This window comes from Etheostoma spectabile, chromosome 6 (assembly GCF_008692095.1).
Source record: "Etheostoma spectabile isolate EspeVRDwgs_2016 chromosome 6, UIUC_Espe_1.0, whole genome shotgun sequence".
Classification (NCBI taxonomy): domain Eukaryota; kingdom Metazoa; phylum Chordata; class Actinopteri; order Perciformes; family Percidae; genus Etheostoma; species Etheostoma spectabile.
In genome coordinates, this window is record NC_045738.1 from 16,871,382 (window position 1) to 16,876,737 (window position 5,356).

Consider the following 5,356-nt stretch of genomic DNA (forward strand, 5'->3'; position numbering starts at 1 on the left):
TACGTATTTTCCCATAGCATTTTACTTAACTACCTTGCAACAAACGTTGACAAATCATAGTGGGGGGCCCGGGTATCCACTCTCAAGGAAATTTTGAGCATCAAAGACTTCATTTCCTGCATTCTGGCACACTTTAATGCACCAATTTTACAGTGGAAATACCTTTATTTAGCCTGTGAAGATGAAAAACAGACAACATTTCAAAATACATATATCAAAATTATAATGGAATGTTGTTAAGTGCCATTGCGCATTTTTAAAGGAGAATTCCGGTCAATTCCAACACATAGCGCTGTTGTTTGTATATTTGGATTGCTGTCAGTAGAGAGAAAAACAAAAACAACCGGTGCTGCCTACACCGAGGTATCCTCTTGCCAGCGTTAGCACCCAACAGGCTTAAACAGGGCAAGTTTTAAACATGTTCAAAATGTCATTAAAAGTGCCTCCCTATGTGCAGTGATTACTTCTGAGTGAATACAGTGACTCTGACTGCTGTAGATGTGAAAGAAATGCATGAAAGTAATGCTAATTCAGCTCTGATTAGCTCCTGTGTAGAGAGGCAGTTAGAGAGCTTAGGGACCGTCTATAAACTACAGCATTGAAAAGAGATGAAACAAAAATATGGAGGCTATCAATTTAATGATTAAATAAGGTAGTGTCTCCAAACTTACCTCAATTATAACGTATCTCCTACTAGTTGTACTACAGCACTTACTTTAAAAAAATAAGCATATACTTATTTTTGAAAATATATGTTTGTATCTCTTTTTAGTGTTGTAGTTTGTAGACGGTTCCGAAGCACTCTATGCAGTATCAACACTGGTAAACACAGCTGAATTAGCAGAACTTTCATGCATTTCTTTCACATTTACTGCAGTCAGATTCACTGTGTTTACACAGAAGGAATCACTGCACATAGGGAGGCCCTCTTAATGACATTTTGAACATGTTTAGAGGCTAAAAACACATTTAAAACTTGCCCTGTTTGAGCCTGTGGGTGCTAACACTAGCAGGAGGATAACTCGTATATATATATATATATATATATATATATATATATATATATATATATATAGTACATATTCTTATTATGTATCCTGTGTATACCTGCGTATCACGTAGACTACCCCACTAATCAACTGTACTAATAGAATCGTAGAAACAATAAGGTCACGCTGCTGTGAAAGCCCCCAAAAGGTCATTTATCAGAGTCTGGTTGTTACCCCTCTCCGCAGCAGTCTCCTCTGCTCCATATCATAATAGAGGAGCTATCTTGCTAACCGGAGCTGACCGCTAATCAGAGCTAGTTGTTGCTAACCGAGCCTTCAATTCTCCGTGCCTGTATCCATTAACTGTATTCATGGTTCCAATCCTGAGTAAAACCCTTAATTTTATTAAATTGGCTGTAATAGTTTTAAACTACAACTCAGATGAATCTGCTCAGATAAGATCTAAATGAGTTCAACAGTACATGTATAGTACAGAACAGCGTGTTTAGGATGCCCAAATCACAGATTAATACATTCCAAAAAGGAACAATGATCTGAGCAACAAAATCAATAAGAACTAACTTTAGACAGCCCTAGTCTAACAGGAGTTAGGAGGGAACAGTGTTGAGATTAATAATATGTAACTTTCTGTTTGGATCATAGTATAGTATTAGGAGTATTTTATCTGCTTAACCATTAACATTTGGTAATTGACAAATCACATCATGACTACACTTTGATTTGATTTGTTTAAAATTTGTTGAGCAATTTGTTGTATTTTAGCAAAATACTGAAAGCAGTAGAAATGCAGAAATGAGTAGGCTACATTTGATTATTATTTCTCACAAGTTATATCATTAGTCACAATATTTTCATCTGTATCATCTTTTAGTTCAATTGTTGTTAATATGTAAATAGTTATTTCTTTCTAAATTATCTGATAATGTTATGTAGTCATTGTTTTCATCTTCGTTTGACTAGATTATAACTGAACCCATTATTACTAAACCCAGCCATTAAGCGCCGCACCGTCGCATCCCGCGCCTCACATCACCGCAAGTAAATTCTAATGTCCCTCGCCTTCAGCTCTGTGTGTGTTGCCATTTTCAAACTGTTCGATTCAGGAAACAACAACCACCTTTGGGCCGGCAAGCTACACACTGAAAATGGCAAGTTTTGAAGAAAGTTTGGACTGCTTGGTTCTCTCAGGTAAATGATTGTAAGGATTTACAAAGAATAAGTTTACGGCATTTACTATGTGACTAGGGCATTTTGGGACCAATGTGAGAAGATTGCTGGGGACAAAGTATCCACAGAGATACATTGGTAAGAGCAAAGTATGTTTAACCATATATCTAGTTAATTTAAACAGCTCACGTTATTAATTGTGTGAAAAGTTAACTTCATTTAATATTGTATGTGGCGTTTTCTTTTCCAAGGTGTAAATGTGCCACTAGGGTGTAAATGTCACCCCAAAACAAATTTTGCAGAGCCATTTTCGCTGTGTCAGGAGCTTAGAGCGTTCTTAGTGCTTACTTTTAAAGAACGTGGTCCAACTGTAAATCATATTAACATTCTTGTACATATGGCGTCAGTACTGAACAAGCTGGATGGTATTTTTTCGCTAAAATGAGCAAAATCAAATGCACCTAAAGCTTTTCTAAAGAAGAAAGATGTACTGTATATATCGTACTTCTGACAGGATTTGGCAAACGTTTAATATACCAATTTATAAAAAACCAGCTCATCTCTGCATGCTGTTGTCTGTTTACACTTTTCCATCGCTCAGGCGATATGGTTTACTGGCTAATTATTCCAGCGTAGGATCTGTATGGACACACAGGTAACAAAACCTTACATCTCACATACAGTACCATACAGAACAGGCATGTGTGTTCATGTGTGCAGACAACCAGTTTGTATGTTCACGTTTGTGTGTACAGCCATGTGCAAGGCAACATGTGAAATGCTACGCTTGCTCATTGTGAATGTAAATCTGATGTCAAGCTGAAAGCTGAAGAGGGAATGTGTGGGTGGCAATCGCTTCCAGCTTAGACCCTCTGAGAGAACTGAGAGAGAGACAGAGTTAAAAGAGTGGGAGTGAGGGATGTAGACACACATGAGTAAGAGGTTGGTTGAAAAAAAAATTGAAAAAACAGTAAAAGGAACAGTGTATGTGTATGGGGGTGGTGGGTAAGTGTTCGTGTAGGAGTAGGAGGGACAGCGCAAGTGCAAGACTATATGGAGTGAAGACAGGACGACAGAAAAAGAGAGCTGGATGGAGGAAAAAAGGAAGAGAGCTAGATGGAGGAAATGCATCTGGGGGAGCGGTAACAAGAGAGGGAGGGTGAGGGGGAGTTGCACTGAGGAAGAGGGAGTTGGATGGAGAGAGGGAGGGAGCACAAGAGCCAGAGATGGAGGCTGGAGAGGGAGTGGGTGTCTTAATAGCGCTGAAACGCTCAGGGCTTTTTGTATGTTTGCCTTTGTTATAATAGAATGCTGGTTGGCTCCCTGTTTGCTTTTGATCCATGAACTGTGGCTACAAATGCAAGGCAGTCTCTCCTCTGTTCCTCTCATTACATAATGTAATGTATAACTGCTGTCACCTAGAGCCCAGCAGATAAAGCAAGGCACTAATCCTGCATGACGTAGAGTAGCTACATGCACAGAACATTTTGCATCGTTGAAATATTTTGGAAACATTTATCTGGACGAGTCTTGGTCGCTCGCTGAGCTGCTAAAGCTCTGCAGTGGCTGTTCAAACCCATCCAAAAGAGGAAAATGTGTGCGGATGTTGAGGAACGCTGGCACAGAGCTGATTTTAAACACAGATAACGTGCAAGGATTCAATATTTCATACAGCAGCAGCATTCCTCTGCAAACCTTGACCTCTCTATTTAAGTCCATTCTGCTTTCTGAACAAATTGTAGACACTGTGCAAACAACTACAGTACGGCATGTTTCCATGAATAATAAATGTGATTTAGAAAGTCTACAAGTGAACTGTGGCAGGATCTATTTGTTGAGCAGCAATATTGTGACGTGCTTTTGATGGTGATGCATATAAAAACAGCTGCAACTAACCATTATTTACATTATTGTTTATCTGACAATAAAAAAAAAACAATCTGACTTTGCATTAACCTACATCCTGTACTATACACCTGCCCATTGCATATATTAGGTTTTTTTTTGCACTCAATCCATTCAGCCTCTTTTTTTCTTTTTGTACTTTTATGTTACACAGCTCTTTTGTACATATTTGTTTCTGTATTTATTATTTCATTGTTTATTTTATTTTAGGAAAAGAGCAAATTTTTGCATTTTTGCATTGATAAATGACATGTGGACTCCACCAGAGTTCAGTTTACTCATGCTGGCTTAGTTGTTAATAATATTTTCTGCGGCTCCAGTGGGGAAACAAATAAAAATCGTTTTTAATAAAAATAATCTCTGTTTGGCTTGAGATTTCAACTTTTCAACAAAGAGCCTGTGTTACAAACTGGAGGCGTGGAGTTTGAAAGATGTGGGTGTTTAGCAGGCAGGGAGGGCCTTATGAAAGACGATATCAAGTCGTATTATGGAAATGTAAGATCCGGAGTTTTGACTATAAAGAGTGCCAAAGTGAAAACAGAACAAGTTCTGTTTCATAAGTATGAATACCTTATTCAAAATCACATGCTGATTAGGGTTGCACGATATTGACAAAATGTGATATTATTATATGGATCATGAATATTGCGATATGGATAGTAATTTCAATATTTTAAACACATAAACAAAGTTACGGGAAAATGCATCAAAATAGATTAATAACAAATTAAACAAACACAAGGTTTATTTCAACTGACTGTCATATTGGACTGGTACAACCTGAACAAAGAAATAAGGACCATGTCTAAAGAAGAGGACATGTTGTACTGGCTGGACAGTATAAAATAAATAAAAGAGAACGGGACACAACTTTTCTTTTGCTTCTCTGATTCATTCCCTTTAGTCGTCTCTATCTATTTCTTCACTTACACGGTCACTCTGTTGAAATATGAACACACGTCAAATGGTACGCTCCATAGAGTTTGTCACGTCATAGACCCCGTGCGCGATGTGCACTAATATATGCAAGTGGCACTGCAACTGGCCAATCAAACGATGATCATTATCACGCTTCACGCAGGCACTAAATCAAACATGGACGTGACGTATCGTTCCACAAAATAAACAAAATATTGCATACTTATTATGACACTTTTTTTATTTCTTGCACCCCGAATATGGATAACAACAAATGCACCCTCACCAGTATTTTGTGTACTCCATTTGCCATGAACTACTACAAAGAACTCCTACAAACTACTATTTTTTGTGAC

The 5,356-nt window shown here is 37.9% G+C and overlaps 1 protein-coding gene and 1 long non-coding RNA gene across 16 annotated transcripts in view; one reads left to right on the forward strand and one right to left on the reverse strand.

The window, feature by feature from the left end:
* syngap1b (synaptic Ras GTPase activating protein 1b) overlaps window positions 1–5,356 on the reverse strand; it is a 146,115-nt gene that overhangs the window by 51,175 nt on the left and 89,584 nt on the right. The gene's annotated exons all lie outside the window — the stretch shown is intronic.
* Window positions 1–5,356, forward strand: part of LOC116690901 (uncharacterized) — an 18,373-nt gene that overhangs the window by 25 nt on the left and 12,992 nt on the right. The gene's annotated exons all lie outside the window — the stretch shown is intronic.